The sequence below is a fragment of the Danio rerio genome, chromosome 24 (genome assembly GCF_052040795.2).
Source record: "Danio rerio strain M-AB ecotype USA chromosome 24, GRCz13ab, whole genome shotgun sequence".
NCBI classification, from domain to species: Eukaryota; Metazoa; Chordata; class Actinopteri; order Cypriniformes; family Danionidae; genus Danio; species Danio rerio.
The window spans coordinates 27,484,844-27,508,473 of NC_141044.1; the positions used below are offsets into that span (position 1 = coordinate 27,484,844).

The window sequence follows — 23,630 nt, forward strand, 5'->3', positions numbered from 1 at the left end:
CCTGGTGACTCGTGATTTGAAATGAATTGTATCCTTGCCACATTAGCAATGCCACATTTATTATTTTCAGAATGTTTTTGGCAAAGCTCAGTAAGATTGAGAAAGTCTATTATATAACAAGCTAAATAAGAACTTTTAATTCTTTTATTATGCAATCTGGATCCAGTCTGAGTTGTCGAAGTTGAGTGAAAAGGTGACGACTTTTTCCCATAGGTGACTGGCTATCTAAAATAAACAATAATTTTCCTTGTTTAGTGATCCAAAGTTTTGAGTTTTACTTTTTCAGAAAGTAATCAGGATTCAGTCTGAATTGCTGAAAATCAGTGAGACGTAGTTTACTCTGCACATTATCCATGTTTTTAGAGTTTCGTTACAGAATGTAATCCAGCTAAAGTCAGAATTGCTGAATCTCTTCTGGAACTTTTTGATTTAGTGGCTAATTTGTATGAATTCGCACAATCTCATTCAGACAATTTAGTGCAGTTTGCTTATCTCCAATGACAGTTGGGTTTAGGGGCGGGGTTGAGGGCCGCGCCTCCTTTTTAAAATTGTACATTTTCGTATGCCTGAACTCGTACGAATAGCCACTAAATTGACAAAAGTAAAATACTTGCGTTTCCTTGTGAGATTAGGCTGGTGAATCCACATTTTGTTTATTTTTTTAATATTTTAATCAGCATCCAGTCTGAATTGATGAAGCTGAATTAATAGGTGACTCACTTGCTTAATATTTTGTTTTATCAATCCAATGTTTTGAGTTTGTCTCTTTCAGAATGTAATCAGGATTTAGTCCACATTACTGAAGCTGCAGTGTGAACATAATTTTCACATTTCACATAACATTGTTCACATTTTTAGTTTCAAAATGAAATCCAACCTTATTTGTAAGTGCAAAGCCTTTGAGAGAATGAGATATTTTTCACCTATGACTCGGCTAACACACATATCTTTTCTTAGCTATACAAACTTTGGGATTTCTTTTAATTTGTAATTAAGATTCAGTCTGAATTGCTGAAGCTCTGACTAGCAAACTAAAATAAAGATTATTCAATTTCAGAGAACCCACATTTAGACTTTTTTTAAACTGCCAAAAGCTATTGAGAACGAGGCAGTTTTCTCCTATATGTTACTAACTACCTAAAATTAGTAACATATAGTAACATAACGTATATCTTTAGCGATTCCATAGTTTTTTTTTTTTGTCTGAATTGCCACTCGCTAGCTAAAACAAACAGTCCTCGTTTAGCGTTCCAACATTTTGAATTTGTCTCTTTCAGAATGTAATCAGGATTTAGTCTGAATCACGGAAGCTGCAATGTGAACATAATTTTCTCCACTTATCTATATTTTAACTTTTCCTTTTAGAATGTATTCCAGCTTCCACAACTCTGAGAGAACGAGATTTTCCAATTCTTTATTTAATGGATGCAGAACATTATTTGTATTGTCCAAATTCATAATGCATGAGAACTTTCAGTTTTGCCGTTTGCAAGTATATACTGAGGCCAAGCAAATGAACCAATCTATTTAGGTCTTGATTATATTGATAGATAGATCGATTGATTGATAGATTAATATTGTTGCTATGGTCTGAATGTTTCCAGCGGCTCTTCTGAGAAGACTTGCTCTTCTCAAACGTCTGTGAGTAACGCAAAGTAATTACAGTCTCTGCTATTTCCTGTTTGTTTACTGGAAGCTGCCATTTTAAGCTGTTCTCGGTTCAGGAGGTTGTGGGTAAGAAAAACCTGACTCTGCGATTTGGATTCACGTTTTATGGTTGGAGTGAGCACGACGATGACACTGTGGCAAAATGAGACGCCTTCTGCCCCCTTTCCTCTGTGTGCTTCGGTATAAGGCCATGTTTGTATAGGTTACTGTAAATCAATGCTTATTAACGATGCTGATGCTAACTGAGGTATGATGTGATTAATCTGATTTGAAAAAAATAAATATAGATTTATGGAAACGAATACTGAAAGTTGTCTTGACTGCAGCAGGTTTGTATTTATGTATGTGTCGCAAGGCAGAGCTACCAGAGCTAGTTTTAATTAGAATATTATGCAATATAAATGTAATATTTAATACTGCATTATTTCAGAGATATGATTTTTGGGATGCTAATTTTATGGAAAAACTAATACTCGTTTAAAGTGCAATGTGTAAATGAGTTGTACAAAATGAAAATCAGTTTTATACAGATTACACAGGAAAAAATTCACACGAGTTCATTCGTTTGTTGGTTAGATTATACCTGAGCTGTGTTCATCCTCCATTGGGTGGCGCTATTGTCTAACACATTTCAATTTTACCTGCTGAGGAGCATTTGCAAGGCTTAAACACACACACACACACACACACACACACACACACACACACACACACACACACACACACACACACATATATATATATATATATATATATATATATATACACACACACACACACACAAATTATAATATATATATATATATATATATATATATATATATATATATATATATATATATATATATATATATATATATATATATATATATATATATATATATATATATATATATATGTATTTAATTTTATTAAATCTCTCAATGTCCAAATCAATACATTAAGATACGCATATGGAACTTTTTTTGAACAATATTTTTTTATTTTAAACATTTTTAAATTGACAGGATTAATTTTTTCAGTTTAGTAAAAAAAAATTTTCATTAAGTTTAAAAAAAATAATACAAAAACAAAAATACAGCAAGAATAATATACCTTCAAAATACCTTAACACACTTCGAAAGAAAAAAATTAAATAACAATATATTATTAAATAATACAGCAATAACATATTTGTCTACATTTCTTTCAATGTCTGTCAGTTCAAGAAAAGAATCACCATCTTAATTCTTCAATACTTTTCAAATAGACCAAAATATATGAATTTTGTTTTTCAAAATATAGGTTATCTATTTTAAGGCAAAGCAAGAGGTCATCCCCTTTATCCACTGATACACCAGGACTGTCTTCGTTTTATTTTGTAAGTTTAAGTATTTAATCCAACAACAGTGCCATGTTTAAAAAAATAAACAGGGGTTTAGGCTTAGATTAAAAAAAATCACAAAATTCTAATATATAAAAAGTTTTGTGTGCCAATGTATTTTACATAAATATAGCAAAGATGCAATATATTACATTATTAAGTTGAATATAAAGTACAGAGCTCATTAAAGTGATTAGGAAAATATAATTAATTAATTAAAGCCAGTAATTAAATATTTATAAAATGTTTATTCAATTTATTATTAAACAACTGCAATGCAAAAGCTATCAAGATCAAAAGTAAAATTGTATATTTCACACATCTCTCTATTTATTTTAACCACAATTAATTCAGTTATTTTAGAAATGTCAAGTTTGTTTGTCTTGTTCCTTTTCAAGTTTTATCTATTTATTTTAGTAGAATGTGCTATAATTAAATGCAGTGGTCCTATAAATATATTTATTTTTTTTATATTTGTCACATCTCAAATGCCGTTATCACACCTGTATTATACAAAAGAGCGACAGAAGTTAAAACATAAAAAAAAAAAAAAAGCTATTAGAAAGTATTCTGTTCCAATACCTGTTAAACAGTCTCCTGACGAAAAACATTCTGGCTGATTCGAGAAGAAAAGTGCAGCTACATGAACCCGATGACAAGCTCTTATGTCATTTCCCTGTTAAAGGCAGAGCTTTGCTTTCTCTCACCCAGAAGCCCTTCATCTTTAATCAGGCAATTACAGCATGAGCATGGCACTTGTTGTCCATTCTGCACCTCTGCAAAGTCAATTAATGGTGGCTTGCCAAGAGAGTCCCTCTGCTCTCTGTCTGTTTTCTACAAAAACTTGTAATTACCAAGAAAGAGGCTTTGAATTAAGACTTTATCGCGGTCATGTTCTGCGTATGTATCAGCACACCCATCTGGCTTCAACTGCTAAACGCTTTCCTTTACTGTTTTTTAGGTGAGTTTGTTCAACACGGTCAATGCTATTAATAACCTCTGCTGCTGCCGCTAATTGCCAGTTTGCCTCACAGGCATGAAAAGAACAAAGGCTGAATATGCAAATGATGGTTTTTATTTCATCAGCCTTTGTGTTGGTTTGGGTTTTCCTGGCCCTTGTTTTTTTTTTTTTTTTTTTTTTGAGAAGTCGGATCAGATCACAGCAGGCCCTTTTGAACAAGCATACATCTCAGATTAATCACTGCAAATCAACAGAGCTGCAGAAATATGCTATATGCAGAAGCGTCTATAGAACATGGAAACCATTAAAGGGGGCCTATTATGCCACTTTTTACAAGATAAACTCTCTGATGTCCCTGGAGTGTGTATGTGAAATTTCATCTCAAAATACTCCACAAATAATGTTTTATAACTCTTTGAAACTGCCACTTCTAGGCTTTGATCCCAAATGTTTCATTTTGGTGACTGTCGCTTTAAATCCACATGAGATTGTGCTCTTTTCAAATGAGGGTGTAGCTACAATTGCCTGTGTGTCAGCATAGTGGCTGGTTCAAAAACAAGGCTCACTTTCTATGCTAATAGGCTGGTGCACAAGATGGCGCCGGTGAGCTTCTGAGGCACAAGCGTATGCGCGTTCACTTCTGGTTGTATCCGCTTGTTAAGTGGTGACGTGTTGGTGAAGTATGTAATACTGTTTCCGGGTCCAAGCCGCCACTTATATGAGTTGAGAAATTATTCGTTTATGATCACTTTTAATTTATATCACACATTAAAGTTAATTTTATTTAAAGTCATAATGTACACAACAATCTTGTAATGTATTGTAAAAATTGTAACAATTCATAAAAAAATAAATCACTTTCTGGCCATCGGATATTAGGCATGGCCATATATATTGCAATTGTGATTTTCAAAAGTAATCGCTTTGTAAACGTTTATAATTATCATTTTATGAGTCTCGCCATACAGTTGAATTGAGTGCTTTATTATTATTTTTATTTATTTATTTATTTCAGTTGAATAGAGTGCTTGGACCTGGAAGCCGCTTCGCGTGACGTCACACTTAACAAGCGGATAGAACTATGTAGTAAGAGGTGACGATTTCGGATTTTCGTTTCAAAATTGAGCATGTTTAAAATAAAATAAAAAACACCAAGTAATTTATCGGATATTTTATTTATTTATTGGAGAGAACATCCTCACTACATTGCTGGATACCTCAGTGCACTTGTTTCATTAGATTTTTTTTCTCTGTTGATGCTAAAGGTTGTGCTCAGTGGATACTCAAAGCGGACGTTTCTCTGCGTTGTTTTTTTTATTATTAAAAAGAAGCTCCACACTAATGGTCATACTGAGGTGATTTTATTTCTCTCTTTTGCCTGTTAACCACACGATATTTTATACACAGATATTCAATTACAAAACACACACACACACACACACACACACACACACACACACACACACACACACACAAAATGCCAGTTAGACCTAAACTGCATTTCGTTGCCTTGTACTTGTACATGTGTAATGACAATAAAGTTGAATCTACTCTAATCTAAAACAATGCTGCAATGTACATCTAATTAATAAAATACAATGCTTCTTTTGTGTGTTTTTAGATATTTAGACTTATATAAATGTATAGGCAACATGTAATCATGATATATAAACATGATCAGGTGCTGCTTTCGCTCATCTCGTAGTCAGACAGGGATGTCTCTGGGGCGGAGCACTGATCGATGATTTTAAACTCTTGGTGTGGGAAGAGTATAATTGAAGAGCTCACATGCAAAAACCTCTAAGTTCCATCAAAAATGTTCTTCTAAAACTAGCATTTTTCTCAGGCTCTCCCCTTGTCTTGATTCAGTATTTTCAATATCATGGCAAATAATAGGTTATTTTCATTGCTTTTAAAATGAAATAACTGAACATAAACATAAGAGCCTAAGGAAAATGCTCATAGAAGAAAATTCCAGATGCCACTTAGAAGTTTTTGCATTTGAACTTGTTCCACGCAAAAAGACAGGGAACAACTCCTTTTTATGTTTTCTCAGTTCATCAGGTGTCATAACAAAATAGTTTTTAGGATGTACACTACACACTAGTAGTTATTGTAGGACTTTAGTGTCATATTAATGGCACACACTTGCGTCTCGAAAGCGCACTGGCGCCATCTTGTGAGAGATTGTCACTAGTGGGCAGTTAAAAAAAAATTAATAAATTAATTAATAAAGTTAATACATTTTTACTATTAGTAGCTGGTTATATTTACAGATTGCTGCAACACAACTGTGGTTATACCCCTTATAAAAGTGATTGTTGCATAATAGGTCCCTTTTAAGGTAGTATACTTTCTCGGTTTCTCTGGATTTATGATTGATAGTTGGGGGTTTGAGTAAAATATAATTTATTCTGCTAACTTATGATAAGGGCTGCATGATATAGGAAAAATCTGAAAATAAATTGTTTTTCTGCATAGCCTATCTATTCCGATATAAATACAATTTCACCAGATGTCTTCACTAGCTCTGTTAATGAATTCAAAAGATTGATCATGTATAAGATATAAATAAGCAAATTAAAAGTAGCATGTAAGCCAGCAAAAAAGGAAATCTAGGATTAAAACTGTAGGGATAGTTTACAGCTTGACCCAAAGAATGACCAGTCTGGTAGATGAAGAAGAGCCGGAGTCAGAGATTTAAATAAATAATTCAAGTTTACTGAAGATAGTTTGCAGTTTCATTCGCAAAAGCCAGCTTCAACTCTCGCAATGAGTTCCAGGGCCGCTCTGCTTACAATTACCAATCAATAACAGTTATATTCTCACATAACGTCATTAACTGTGTCATACATATAGGTGTTCTAACCTGATTGGTTAAAACACAGAGACTAGGAAAATTTCTACGTGGGGTTCGTGCGTACAATTCTGAACATTATCTTAAGCATAAACGTCAGACATCCCTAAGACTGATTAGAGCTGACTCCAGACCTGTGAAACGGATCAACAATCAAATAGAACACACACACATAAAGTATAATCTGTTTCTTTTCCAAGGCTGACTGTACTCTCAGCCGTCTTTATCAAAACTGGTTAAAAACCGGTATCATCTACATTCAGGCAGTTATAATTCCTTACTACACAAAGTCTATCTTGAATAAAAAGTAGAATCACTTTAAAAGATTTTACCGTAAAATTGCAAAATCACTAGACATTTTAGACAGTATTAACTCGTAGAAATAACAATAGAAACAGTTGCTTCCAGTCCTCAGCCCTCAGTTCTATTCAAGGTCTCCTTGACCTCTGACCTAGTTTGATGGCTTCTGAAAATAGTTATAAAGAGACAGGCAAATGCACTGAACATTCTTATATTACGCAATATGTTAACTTATTCATTAATTAAAATCAATTCACAGTTAAATACTGAGAAACAGGATGATGAGGGATAAACGTTGGTCCATGATGAGACGGATTGGAAAGCAGAAATCCGAATCCTTCAAAAGCATAGATAAATACAATAAGGGCAAAATAAAAAGGAAAAACAAAGCTTTATGCTTTTGTGGGGAGTATTAGAGTATTTAGATACAAAATTATTAACTAAATGTAAAAAAACAATCATGTAATGTTTCAATGTATATATAATTCAGTAAAGTTAATTTTTATTAAAGTTACAAACTGCATAATGTCTTGATACTTGAATGCTTTAGACTCTCCAGTGCCTGAATGCTAACAGCAGGGGTGTCCAAACTTGGTCCTGGAGGCCTGGTGTCCTGCATATTTTAGCTCCAGCCCCAATTAAGCACACCCGAACCAGCTAATCAACCTCTGTCTAGCTATATTACGCTCTCATAAATAAAGGTATGCGGGTTGTCACTGGGGTGGTACATTTTCAAAAAGTATAAATTTGTACCTAAAAGGTCTATATTAATACCTCAAGGGTACATATTAGTACCTAAAAAGTACTAAAAATAAATTAACTAAGTAATTAAAAATAAATTAACTTTATCTGTTTGTATCAACCGATCAGAATCAAACATTTTTTAAAGTGGCATGAACATTTTATAAGTATATAAGTTTAAAGCTGCAGTCAAGAAGACTTTAGGATCTTGTCATGACGGACAAACTGAATGAGTTAAATCTCATCAGAAGAAGCTGACTGATTGTGATGCAGCTGAATGGAGTTCAGTTTTTCTACAGATGTTTTTTCGAAGCCTCAGCACCGCCAATTAGAAAGAGATGAGAGGCAGAGCCAAAGGCCTTTGATTCGGCTGGCTTTGAAGCAACTGGCGTATTTAGCTGAAGAGAAATGCCTGAGAGCAAGGTTAGGCTGAAGCTTCATAAGGACGAGCGCCTGCTCAAAAATTAGTTTATTGATCCATTTGAAAGGGCTTTGCAAGGAATAAGAACTAAATTAAAATGAAAACATGTACAGTATGATGGTTAGTTTGAGCTCACTTGTTCTTTCACTGTGTTAATAAAAAATGGGTCATACTTAACAATAATTTCATTGATTTCATTGATCTTTATTTCTGTAGCGCTTTTAAAATGTAGATTGCATCAAAGTAGCTTAACATAGAAGTTCTAGTAAAAGTTTTCAGAATTAAAGTTAAGTTTAGTTCAGTTCAGTGTGATTTAATTTTCACTGCTGAAAGTCTAAACACTGAAGAGAAAATCTATCGATGCACAGCTCCACAAGTCCCAAACCAAGCAAGCCAGTGGCAACATTGGCGAGGAACAAACTTCACCTATTGACGAAAGTGAAAGGTAAAAAATTTGAGAGAGACCAGACTCAGTTGGGCAAACCATTTCTCCTCTGGCCAAACTTCTTGTGCAGAGCTGCAGTTTAGGCACCGGAGGCTGGAGAACGCTGGACGTCCATCATGAAGAAGCTGCAGGTATGAGTAGGTAACTGGAGGGTGTACAGGCTGGCCCACGAGATCAATGCGAAAACTCGTCTGTCGTTATGGTCTTTCAGGAATCAGTCTCATGCTCTCTACTCAGGATCTTCTCAGGATACGGCCTGGTCCAGGGTTATGGAGACCTCTAGAAGTCTAGAAGGTTGCCATCATCTTTTCACAGGACTTGGATCACATCAATAGCCCTGCACAATCTCTAGAGGCCTCTGGATGAGTATCCCTAGGTGGAAATATCATTCCCCAGTTGTAAAGAACATTACCATTACTTTATATTAATACTTGTACAGCATTTATTAATCACAGTTCAACATTTACTTTGCATAATTAAAATCCAAATTTAAGAGTGCTAACACTACACTCTAAAAAAAAAAAATCCGTAAAAAAACGGTAAAATGTACTGGCAGCTCATTACACAAATATCTTTTAATTAATTAAAAACGGAAAACTTCTGTTAATTGACAGTGTGTCCACAACAAAAAAAAAACCTAAAAAATATCGCACTGTGCATTAACAAGAACTATTTACAAATTTATTTGCATTAACTGACAATAACAAAGATCAATAAATACATGTTGTTCATTGTTTGTTCATGTTAGTAACATTTGTCGTAAACATCAACCTTATTGTAAAGTGTTAACAGAAAATGTAATAATAATGAGTAGTTACAACATGCATTATAGTAACATTTACAGTATTATGCATTCTAACACGGTCATTCTTTGTCAAATCTAAAATGCCTTTATGGATTTTGATAATATATTTCTGAATTTGAAGAAATAGAAATAGTAATGTAAGACCAAATAATACATGTGATGGATGTATATTTATAAAGACTTTATGCTGGTCAAAATGATAAATGATCTTCAACTGTAATCTGGAGCTAAATCATAGATGGAAAATGTTATGGAAAGATGAAAGTATTTTAATGTTATAGTGTATATTGACTTTTTTTGTGACTAAAGGAGTTTTAAATAAATCTCAGTATCCTTCAGATTTCAGATTCATTTGTGATAGGGAGATTTAAATATAGCTTCATGACTTTAAAGTGGACCTATTATAATCCTTTTTGTAAGATTTAAAATAAGTCTCTGATGGCCCTAGTGTGTGTATGTGACGTTTCAGTTCAAAATACCTCACAAATACAGTTTTATAATTCTTTTTAAACTGCCCCTTATAGGCCTTACTATATGGCAGATAGCTGCTTCTCACTCAGTGCTGTTACTAATGGGCGGGTCTTTCAACACAAGCTCACATCAATGCGTTATTTGCACAAAGACTTTTAATTTTCAGCCAGGCAGCCCATGGGCTTACGATGAACTGTCTTTCCATTACAGAATCGATCTTCACTGCCTGTTAGATGTCCAATTTGAAGTGGGTCTCAGATCGGACAAGAAGCAATGCATTAAATTCCATTTCCTCTCACCATGTCTTTATAATATGACAAGTTATTTTACCTCAGTATTTTCAATGACATTTCTGCGCTAGCCTGTTGCTAATGACGGCGCTTGTGGTTACAACGGTCTTTCATCTTGTTTTACGCTTGAACAAAAACAATGAATGCTTAAGTCTATTTAACTGAATGTATTGTAATTACATTACAACATCGATGCTGTAAAAACCTTGTGAAATTAAAAATACTCACATTAAGCTTTCACCAGAAGTTTATAGTTGTCTTTAAAAATCCAGCTGTGCATATAGTCCATTCATAACTTTTTGATTTATTGGCTAATTCGGATAAATTTGTATGATTTAATTTGTACAATTTAGTACGATTTGCTCATAACCCAATGACGATTGGGTTTAGGGGCGGGGTTGGGTGCCACGCCTCCTTTTAAAATCATACATTTTCGTATGACTGAAAATTACCCATTAAACTGACAAAACGTACAATACTTACTTTTTACCTCTGATGACGTAAAAAAGAGAGAGTGTCCATCAAAGTGTTTCTGCAGAATGAATTAAAACTTGCCATTAAAGGTTGGCTTTATGCCACACAACTATTTAAGCCTTGTACAAAAGTCGTTTTTGTATAATAGATCCCCTTTAATGGGCTTCATGATCAAGTTGCACACATTTGTCACAGAAAATTGCTCACATTTTTGGTCCCTCACAGTTTTTTGGTCCAACCATGTAATGTTGAAATTAGACATTTATTTAGTAAGTAAATATGTATTTAATTATTCAATGATTTATTTTGTTACCCCTGACCAGCCCTGTATGGTTCAATCCTAAAGATGTGAGAGTTACAGTAAAATTTAAATTTATTATAAACAATTTTTTTTGCTTTAATATTTTAAACGGTCATTTATTGAAAAATTTGATCACATGATCCTTCAGAAATATGCTGATTCGGTACTTAAGAAACATTATGTTGAAAACAGTTACATGATTGATATTTTGTACAAACCATGAGACAGAATTAATTTTTATTGTTGGTCAGCATTTTAATAAATGTGTGTGTGTGTGTGTGTGTAAATATGTTAATATTTAATATACAATAAAAATCTACTCAGAAACAACACCTAAGGTGTTGCCTTGAATCATTGTACTGTTGCCTTGAATCATTTCGAAGCACAATTGCCATTCCCCCCCTCTCCCCCGACGGCCTGCACTCACGTTGCATCAGAACCTGTGTATGCTTACGTCATCGATGCTGTGCTCCTCAGTTTAAGAGGAAGAGAAGCGCATTCACTCTGCACAGTGGAGATTTCTTTAGTTATATCATTTTAGTCGTTTGATATGCAGTGACACACTGTCAAATGTTTCGCTGAACAGATCCACTACTTTTGACGCACATAAATAATCATAAAAGTCCTCGTGCTGCAGGTATTAGGAGGTTTGCTGAAGGTGCACCTGTCGTGCAGTGAGGGGTTTGCGTCCTTAAAAAAACTATGACAGTTTGCATTCATTGAGCAGTGAGAACGCTTAATAAATCCAGATGAAACAGTTCCTTAAAAGTCATGTCTTGTCTTCAGTTTTTGGCTCAGGCACACTCTACACTCACACTACAAGTGTACCGCACCAAAGCCCAATTGAACCGTGCTCTGGCACACAACTTTCAACTGGGCCAGGGCCGGCCAACTGAACCATGCCTGAGCTCAATTCAGAGCACTCACACTTCTCAAACAAACCAGAAAACGCGCCTGGGCATATTTCGCAGTGTTGCTAACTATTTCCAATGAAAAGTAGCTAAATGATGCCAGATGACTTCACACACAAATTTGCATCTTAGTGATGTCATCATATAGTAACTGACAAGCGTAAACCTGTCATGTCTCTACTGTCTGAGGCAACATGTATTATATTATATTAAAACATTACATCCAGATGCATAATAAATAGGTTCTTATTAACATATTACTTTGCATGATCGCAACTCAAAACTATCTTTATGTAGGATACAAAAAAATTTATGTTTTCTCAAATTGACGGGCCATCTCAGCAAAAACATTATTTGAAATGTGTCCATCTAGATTTGAATGAAACATATAGCTGACTATTTGTAAAGGTTATACAAACACTTTTACATTTTTTTTTAAATTTTTAAATCTAACACAGATAATGAACAGTTACAGGCATTAAACAACCACAGCTTATGTTTTTACTTTTTTTACTTGTGAAATTAACACATCTGTGAAAGTGACAACAATTATAGGACTACTGAATTTATTGCTACCTAAATTACCAGAAATTATACATGTGAACAAATATCAGTAAATTAACAGTTATGAAAAACAATCTGAGCTAGCAATTTACTCTACTGAGTGAAGCCTGCAGCCACTGCTCTTATGAGTCACTTTTTAAAAATTGCTAAAAGTAGTCAAACGAATGTTAAAAATTGCTAAATTTGTTACAAGGTGCTTTTTGAAAAAAAAAAGTTGCTAGAGTAGTATGAAAAGTTACTAAATCTAGCAACAAAATTGCTAAGTTGGCAACACTGATGGTTCGGATAGCATAGTGCACCCATAAGTCATCCTAAAAATTTGGGATGGGACTTTTCCTCCAGAATCTGCCTTGCAGGGGGCCTGAACCTTCTCTCCTCCTAATGGAGATTAAAGGCCATTAAAGGCTCTTTGCTGCATGTGCAGTTTCTATTGATCCCATTGACTCAGCTTGTTTTAGCCAATGATCCGATTACCACTGTTGTCACCCCTCCTCTGGCCCTCTTCTTCCTTCTGTCCCCTGCTAAAGTTCTCTATTCCGCTGTAGAACCATATGCTGACCTGTGCATTTAACAAAGCTGCAGACCCGGACTGAGGCAGACTAACTCTGAGACTGCAGCTCTGCCAACCTGGATTATGGCAGATCTGGGTTATTTCAAATCCAGCAAACAGACATAAGGAGGTGAAAAGTTCAACTGGACTCCTGGATCTAAAGAAGTCTGAGGGGGCAGGCATTAAAATCACGGCACTTATTAACATGGACAGAGCTTCACATTCATTTGTTTGGACTTCATTTTACACACATTGCAAAAATTATGTGGTTACAAAATTAACCTTACAAGTCATTTAACTTACATATAATTAAACTTATTTAACCCTTGTGTACTGTTTGAGGCTTAATTTGGCCACAACTTTTTCTGTGTTTTAGCAAACGGAATGTTTTTTTGTGACAAATCTTATTTTAACACATATTTTGGAAAGAAGATTTTAAATTTTCAAAAATTTAACAATACACTGGGCAATTTACTACCCTTTTGTTAAAGGTGCAGTAGGTGATTGTCTTCAGAAATCTTTTTTGTTGTGCTGGTTGAATGTCTCAAAATTCCAATAGTGATTAAAATAAACCATCTAAATGTATTTATATACTTTAGGTATGACATAAAACAAAAAAAGTTTGTCCAATTAAAAATTGTCGGGCCGACAAATAACTCAATTACGACAGGTCTGTCAACAAATTCAATGTCAATGTCACTCACGTGTTTATGTGAAGCATGGCCACCTACAGCTGACAGAGAGACCTCAGGCAAGTCTGCATCAACCTGAAAGACTTCTTTCTGAAAGACCAACGTGGCCTTGTATCCATGAAAAGAAAGTTTGTTTTTGAAAGGGCTTCTGCCAAAAATGCAGGATCTAAACTTTTTTTTAATCCTGAAGCAAAATCAGAATTACTTTTGCACGCTGGAGGGATATGACGTTATGCAGTTCAAAACAACGATCTGAATGGTGACACCACGGCTGAAGTATTACATTTAGACAGGTCTGTTTTAAAGCTATTTTACCCAAGCAAAGCTTATGTAGATTGTGTTCTTTTTACACTGAACTGTTGTTCAGCTACTGAAAACGTCCGGCAAAATATTGACTTCATGGAGTATCTTTTACAGCATTGATAATATAGTCAGTTAAATAGACCTAAGCATTCATTTAGCTGTTCGAGTGTAAAAAGAGATGAAAACAAGCAATGTTTAGGGGCGGGGTTGGGTGCCACGCCTCCTTTTTAAAAATTGTGCATTTTCGGATGACTGAACTCGTACAAATTTGTACGAATTAGCCACTAAACTAACAAAACATAAAACATCGTGATCGTGAGATCAGGCTGTGTTTTTCATAATAAAGTGGAACAGTGAAAACAGCTAAAATATAAAGCTGTTTAATATATTATTTTGATAACAATTTTATAGTGTCAGGGATTGAGCCATTACATACAATTCACAATACACAGTTTATATTACAATGTTTAAAAGTGCAACATGTTGTATCATTAACGACTGTGAGTTTTGGGCAGCTTAATGATAATTAGGGTGATAATATCAAAACATAAATGCCAACAATACGGAGACCCACATTTGTGAGTCAATTAATGAACTTTGTGAATAAAATAATTCAGTAAAAATTTGAGAAAGACAAATTAAGTATTTAAATGAGTATTTAAATGAATTAACAAATAATTTAATCTTATATTATTGCCAAAAATCAAAAAATAAATGACATAATTTTGTAATTTTACAGAGTACTTATCCACAAATCCAAGTCATTAAATAATGCAATAGATTTCTTACACAAACACACAAATAAACAAAAATAATGCTTTTACCATCCATTTAAAAATATTCATAATATATATATATATATATATATATATATATATATATATATATATATATATATATATATATATATATAGGCGAAGCAGTGGTGCAGTAGGTAGTGCTGTCGCCTCACAGCAAGAAGGTCGCTGGGTCGCTGGTTCGAGCCTCGGCTCAGTTGGCGTGTCTATGTGGAGTTTGCATGTTCTCCCTGTTTTCATGTGGGTTTCCTCCGGGTGCTCCGGTTTTCCCCACAGTCCAAAGACATGCGGTACAGGTGAATTGGGTAGGCTAAATTGTCCGTAGTGTATGTGTGTGTGTGTGAATGTGTGTGTGGATGTTTCCCAGAGATGGGTTGCGGCTGGAAGGGCATCCACTGCGTAAAAACGTGCTGGATAAGTTGGCGGTTCATTCTGCTGTGGCGACCCCGGATTAATAAAAGGACTGAGCCGACAAGAAAATGAATGAATAATATATTTATAAATAAAATGAAGAACGACAACAATTTAGAGACTAATGAAATGATTTACTGATTTGGGCATACGAAACCAAATATGAGAGAGATAAAAAAAGGACAAACCTATTTACTAGATTGCATCAAATGTTATAAATTACATATGAAAGAGAAGAAAAATGTATTCAATAAAATTACTCAGACTTTCTCAAGTATATATACAAGAGAAAGGTCTGTTTACAAAAAGGGGATTTACTATAACGAATCAGATATTTCAATCGAAATATGAGAGGTCTGAGAATGTTCCCCATAAATATAGAGTAGCCCACATCTTAATTGTTAATGTGTAAAATGTATAATGTGTAATGTGTAAACAAATATATTCATGCTTCCTCTCTAGGAGCAAAATTGCAGACCTCTCTTTATCTGGACCTAAAGGTTGACTTTTTTCAAGCAGTCTTTTACTCATATAAGCTGTTCTGAGGGAAAGCGTGACAGAACTGGGTCTTATTCCACAGTGGATGATGCTGGTGATTACCGCATTCTGTTTTCCTATCCTTTTGGTTTTTATTCTCTAATCTGTCACATAACGCATGATTGACAGATCCAGGACAAACAAACAATGTGCCAAATAAACCCAAAAGATTGAGGGGGAAAAAAGTTCTCAGAAGTTTAGTATTGCACAATTTCTGTGAAGTTCCACGTCTCAGCAGTGGTTGCGGATAAAGAGAATTTACCACCGAGGGTCACTTCACAAGATTCACCACAGTAGGATTTATCACAGAGTAATGCTTTCATTTGAGCAGAATCTGATGCTAATAAAACATCCCAAGTTTAAAAATTTTAGGTCAGAGCCCTGCTGTTGTGTTTATTCTAGAAATACAGGAATCATAAAGACATTTTCGATATAGATTACTTAATATTTGCAGAGATATTTACAAATCTGATCATGCAAATGTTTTACTTCACATTGTCATATGAACAACAGCAAAGCTAAATAAATTTGATTTACAGAAAAAGAGAGAACCAAGCTTGAACCAAGGTATTAATTCAGTTTTTTTGTGCATGTATCCCATAAGTCATTTCCATTTGGCTACACAACATGCAATGCCCTTATTGGACATGGCTTTTAAAAAAATTAAAACGAGGCTGCGGTGGGAAGAATCCCAGAATTATTAGATCAGCACTGTAAACATTGCAACAACAACAAACAAAATGACATAGATTGGTCGTAAAGGTCATCAGTTGACTGCTCTTCACCAAGTGCAAACACAGATACACGGACACTGTATTGTTTTAAAGCCGCGAAGATCAGTCGAGTCATGAGTGGATCACTCGTCTGTGTTAGCACTTGGTAAACATCGATGAAGTGTGACTTTAAATAATAGTTTACAAACACAGCATTGTTGGTTTACAAATAAATAAATAAATAATCTTGTTGCACTATTACACTTGATTTAGATTTTATTGTTTAAAACATGTTAAATGAGAATCTTATATATTTTATGGCATACTTCAAAAAAAAAGATGATTAAGTGTTCAAACATGATTTATTTAGATTTTTAGTTTAAATAAATTGGTCTAACACTTCACATTTTCAGATTTTTCATATATGTATTAATTCCAGTACATTTACCATAAACCAACTTATTGACCATTTGGTACAGGTTAATATTCTAGAAATTATGGAATATGTTGAACAAAATGCTTTGAGTGTGTTAACTAGCGACATTAGGAGTTAAGAAATGCAATCCAATTTTTGCTGTTGTTGATAGGGTAGTCATTCATTGTTAAAAATGGAGGCATATATACTGCATAAAGTTTTCTTATATGGACATATATCCTCATATAGTTCTTTTCATGTGGGACAACTTAATTGTTTCAAGTTCAATCTACTTAAAATTTAAAAACAGTTAAGCTGACTTGATCAATTTATGTTGAATCAACATTAAGAAATTGTGCTGAACCCTGCATTTTTAAAAATGAATGACTACGCTATCAACAACAAAAAAATTTGAATTGCATTTCTTAACTCCTAATGTCACTAGTTAACACACTAAATTTTTTTTCAACATATTACATAATTTCTAAAATATTAACCTCTACCAAATGGACAATAGGTCGTTTATATGTTTATATATGTATATATATGTGTGTGTGTGTGTGTGTGTGTGTGTGTGTGTGTGTGTGTGTGTGTATTACGAGCTCAATTCTTTCTTATGAAGATAATGGAAAGGAAGGAAATGTTTACCAAAATGGTTTGTCATTTTTATTTAGTTTTTTTTTTTCTTTTCAGTTTTTTTTTTTGTTCTTGTATTATATTTTTCACTTGTACTATTTGGTTGTTTTTAAATAAATAATGTACAGTTTTACTTTTTTGGGCTTTTATTTGTGTTGTCTAGCAACTATGGATTTTAATAGTTTTACTAATATATAGGTAAACATATAGGTGCATGCACGTATATATCTACACATATTTGTGCATATATGTACACATATGCACTTATAATATCGGAAAACAGCCAATTTTATACATGTCACAAATCAAAAACCTATGCTGAAACCTATATTAAAACATATATGTTTATATAGGTTCTTATAGTTTGGGGTCCCCCCCAAAAAACTCAAGAATTTAATTTATTTAACTCATTTGAAGTACATAGTTTGAACAAGCAGCAAAACTATTTTTGAGTGTTCTGTAATCAGACTTGGGCTGTTTATTATTCACAACCATTTACTGTTTGTTTTATTTACGATTAATAGAATCTAAAGCAATCAGCATTCTACGCATTTCATATTTGAAGTAAATTAGAATTGTCTGTACTGAAAAATCTGCTAAACCAACTGGGATGTGTCTAAATTCCATCAGATCTTGAAGCGCAAAGGTTATATCATGCACAAATGAATGACAGTCTGTCAGATATGAATGGATCTCGAGCTCATCAGTGGCGTATGTGAATGCGTGTTGTGGCCAGATGGTCACAAAGACAAAGAAAGTCACATCAGGTGAAGGAAAGAGCCAGTTCTGTCCTGAATACTAACGCAGACGCTGCCTGGAGCGTTATATAACCATCGTTCATTCAAATTGCAGAGCATGCTAATCACAGGAGGCTTTTTTCCCATTTTTTTCCCCAGCATTTCACTTTGTCTTGTCAATAACAAGCCAGAGCGTAGTGGGGTGTGGTTGTTCCTTGTGCTTTATTTCATATCTGATGAACTCGGTGGCACGGAGGCACTCAGCGCGGCAATTACATCACAGAAAGCATAAATATTCATGCCAGAGCTGGAGGTAGAATGGACATCTTTGATTTGCTGGGATCTGAGCCTCGCGATGCATGACGGACGGCTGCAGACACAGAGTGCATATAATGGCTTTCTCCTGCAGGACGGGACCCGTGTTTATCCTCCGATCGAGAAGGATCAAAGAGCCACACGCACGCACGCACACACGCTAGCAGGCAGAAAGTGATGCAAGTGATGGCGGCAATGAAGAGTTGTATGAAATGATACAGAGAAAGGAGGGGGTTGCTGGGGGGTTATTGGCAGGTAATGAGCAAAGCAGATGCAAGACGGGAAGCTGTAACTAGAGTATGTATTTAAAGATGATATGCTGTGTGGTTTTATTATGTCTGCTGCTGAATTTAACTCAATTAAATAAACTAATTGACGAGCTCAATGATGGGTCAAGGCCTTCTTAATTTAATCACTTTGGTGGAATCAGACTCATCTCGGAGATTTAATGTGTTTATAATTATTATAATTCATATATTTATGTTCTATAAAACTCATCAAATATCAATTAAAAGACAGTCCTGCTTTTTGCTAACAATGTTAGATGTAAATATTATGTTGTTTTGACATATTTATTGGATTGATACAAAATCCAGTGTAAATTTGTCATTTGTAATTAAAGCTTTGAGATGAAAAAAAAAATTGAATACGTTTTGTGTTTGTGGTTAACAGGGAATTGGTGTGTGGTTGTCAAATGGACGTCAAGTGTTTGATGTCAAATCACTTTTCATTTTTAACATTTTATTTGACGTCAGTGTCAATTTGATTGCCTGCTGGGTTAGTCAACAGTAAAATGTGTGTTTGTGATTTTAAAGAGCCCCAATTATGCATTATAAACGGTCATATTTTGGTTTTGGGGGTCTCCAACAACAGGCTGATATGCATGCAAGGTCAAAAAACACTTTCATTGTCTTATAATATGCATTTATTTTTTACCTATTATCCCAATGACTCACATATGAATTGTTCAGGGATTCATTTGTTCCCAAACCCCATCTCCTTAGCACGCTGCTAATTTGTGCTGATTGGTCTGATGACCCAGTCTGTTGCGATTGGTTGATTGTGTTCAGCACGAGACACAGAGAAACGTTCACCATGGCTTATCAACATTGTTGAAGTAGTCAGAGTTCAGAGTATATGCATGAGCCCAATGCAGGAGTGTATTAAAGCAATGCACTTAAAGCGTATTAGTCTACTCTTAAAGAGCCCATATTATGGGTTTTTGAAAATTCCCCTCCATGTAGTGTGTAACACAGCTCTAAGTGAAGTGAAGTATCCAGCTAAGGCTTAAATCTGTAAGAATACAGTGTTTAAAACGGTTGATTCATCTATAAAAGAGTCGACTCATAGTGCTTCAAACGAGTCGCCTTGATACCGACTCATCAGGTGTTTCGCCATGACGTACGAACGAAACCAAGTTATTCACGTGCACGCGCAAACCCGGGAGATTTCAAACCTGAGGCCCCGCCCTCTGACGCAGAAACCCAGACACACACGCACACCCACAAACACACGCACACCCACAAACACACGCACACCCACAAACACACGCACACCCACAAACACAAACATGCCGGTCGATTGAAGTCACACTGCAGATGGATATATTGAGTCTCTACCCAAAGATGAAACATCAGCATTATAACCAAGCAGTTGGAAACTTCTGGAAGCTACATGCTACAAAGAATACTTCATCTGAGTTTGTTAAAGGAAGGATCAGTAAAGAGTAACTGATGGACGTCAGGATGGGTTTCTTCCATTTCTCAAGTGTAAGTACGTGCGGTTAAAGTTGTTGCCTCGTTTACTCTAGCTTGCAAATGTATTTAGTTGTGATTTGTTACTTGTAACCGCGTGTACTGTATCAGGTTAACTGGATATATTATCTTATCGCGTGCAAAGTCACGTTAAAAACGCGACGCGTGCTGTTTGTTTATGGAGCTCCGTGCTAGAGTTCTGCTCCCGCGATTTATTCGGAAATTTATTCCCGCGCCGCAGAAATCTGGCGCGGGGACAGCCGCGGGAATAAATTTCCGAATAAATCGCGGGAGTGGTCGGTAACGGGTTTAATTTGGGACGGGAGCGGGCTGTCTAGCAATATCACGGATATTGCTATGCGAATTAGAAAGAGAGAGTCTGCGTGGTGCTTGTGTGTGTGTGTTAGTGCGCACGCGCGCGTATGAGAGAGAGCGAACGAACGAACGAACGAGCTTTGTGCTGTGTGTATACAGACAGCTTGGCTGTCTGGACTGTATACTGGGTGATTTTTGGTTGTGTTCTTTGCTCTAGCGGGACCGGGCGCGGCGGGCAGAAAACGGAGCGGGTTCTCAGGCTAAAACCTGGCGGGTGCGGGCGGAAGCGGGAGCGTTGTCATCCGGAGGTGTGTGTGTGTTTTTGTGTGTGTGTGGTATGGCGAGTACACGACTGTCTCCTTCGTTCGGTTATCCGTGGCACTATCCACTCGCCATAGTGTGGCAGCTAAAATCCACGTCTACAATATCGAGCGTGTATGAACTGTGATTACTTTTTAAATTGCTGATTAGCTATTGGCCATTTCCCTCTCTGACTGAAGGCAGTCGACCAATCGCGACAGACTGTCATCGGTCCAATCAGCGCAGATTAGCTCCGCGCTAAGGAGGGGTTTGGGAACAAATGAATCACTGGACGATTCATACAGGAGTCGCTGGCATAATTAGCTAAAAATAAATGCAGATTATAAGACCATGAAAGTGTTTTTTGACCTTGCATGCATATTAGACTGTTGTTGGAGACCCTTACAACCAGGATATGACCCTATTTCATGTATAATATGGGCTCTTTAATAATGACACACATTTAGTATTAATTCATGCAGTGGGAAAAACTTTGAGGCACGTGTCTCATTTTCAATGTGGCATTAAACGCGATATGAGAATATAAAAAGTTACCCAGATACATTACAAGCCACGTGGAGTGATTACAAGTAACAAAACACAATTAAATATTTTGCAAGCTAGAGAAAACAAGGAGGCAATCATTTTAATCGCATTTACTCAACTTGTGAAATGGAGGAAGAAACTGATTCATGAACTGTGTACTCCTGTTAAAGTTCATGTTAAGCTCTGGCAAAGTCCCATACATCAATAGTGTTTTCTAATCCTTCCTTTAACAAATGGCTGACGAATCCCCTGTTCCAGGGTAGATTATTGCATTAATCACCAGAACATTCACTTATTAATGTTCACTCATCTTGTCATGATCAGTCCCACACACTCCTGTGGTGCTAGCGTTTGAAGGGAAAGGCGCGTAACGTTTTACCAGATCCGCCACAGAACATATTTGGTATTGTTATGTGTCGACGTCGATACTAACAGGCAAAAGATCCAGACGAATGACGCATCATTTAAACAACTCTGAGTCGAAACTTTTATTTAAGAAATCAATATTTTTAAATCTCAGCTGGATGTTTTCATTCACTTGAGCTATGTTGCATACTGCATGGAAGGTCATTTTCAAAAACCCATAATAGGGGCTCTTTAATAATACTAAATAAATTTTTGCAAAGGCACCATAACTGACAGTTTTGTACAGGTAAAATAACAGGTAAATACAATTAGCATAATGAATAGGTCATTCTATGATGATGAAATCTATGAAAGATGGCTGTTTAATGAATCACTGATTTAGCAGAAAGAATAAAAAAATTTAAAGGTCTTTTCATAAGGAACTGATTCACTAGTATGACATAAACTGAATATGTAAAAGAGGACTTTTCAGGATGAACTGATTCAGACTGAATCAGATATGCAAAATTAGATATAATAAAGTAGACAGAATGATATAGACAGTCTCAATATAAGAGAAAGGTCTGTTCAAGTGGAATTGATAAGTTAGAATGAATCAAACATCCTAAACATGACAGAAAAATGACAAAGAGAGCATAATTCAATTTGAACTGATTCACTAGAATGAACTAAACAATGGAGACTTCAGGATAAATAGATTCACTGTTCAGAATTAAATCAGTAAGAATGAATCTGACATTCTCAACTACATAAAAGAGAAAGTCTGTTTATGAGAAACTGATTCACTGGAAAAAGGTGGGTAGCACGATCGCCTCACAGCAAGAAGGTCAATGGTTCAAGCCTCGGTTGTGTCAGTTGTAATTTCTGTGTGGAGTTTGCATGTTCTCCCCGTGTTAGCGTGGGTTTCCCCCAGGTGCTCCAGATTCCTCCACATATTAAAGACATGCGCTATAGGTAGAGTGAATAAGCTAAATTGGCCGTAGTGTATGTGTGTGAAAGAGTGTGTATGGGTGCTTCCCAGTGTTGGGTTGTGGCTGGAAGATCAAATGAATCAAATATTCAAAACTAAAGGAGAGACAGATCTGCTCAGAATTAAATGATTCAATAGAATAAAACAAAAGGTCTGTTCTTGTAAAACTGATTCACAAGAATCAATGAAACATAAAAGCCTATACTGATAATAAATGAATACACAACTAATATGAACTAAACAGTATGAGAATGAGGACTAGAATGAATTAAACATTACAAATAAGGCATGAGGGAAAGAGGACTGTTCAGCATGATTTGGATATTCAATAAATTAGATATGAAAAGGTAGACACTTCAGGATGAACTAAGGATTAGATAAGGATTATCATAAACTATGAGAGACATCTGTTCATGATGAACCGGTTCACTAGAATGATTCAAGCATTTTGAACCAGCAAATTTTCCTTTCACGAATTTGTTTCCATGGAGCTCACAATTTGCAATTCAAATGAACAGTGACAGAGAAGTGGCCATTTACTTGTCCGTGCTCGGTGTTCAGTGCTGGATCTTGACCAACAGAGGTCCTCCTTGCTTTGAAGCTGCTTTTGAACTCTGTTTCTGCTCTCGAATAAACACTCCAAGCCTGCTGTGATGCTCCATCACTAGAGGTGAATCCTTGACTTCAAGGCAACACACTTT

The 23,630-nt window shown here is 35.4% G+C and overlaps 1 protein-coding gene across 1 annotated transcript in view; it reads right to left on the reverse strand.

Annotated features, from left to right (window-relative positions):
* The window catches only part of pdha1b (pyruvate dehydrogenase E1 subunit alpha 1b), a 58,839-nt gene that overhangs the window by 25,912 nt on the left and 9,297 nt on the right, over positions 1-23,630 (reverse strand). The gene's annotated exons all lie outside the window — the stretch shown is intronic.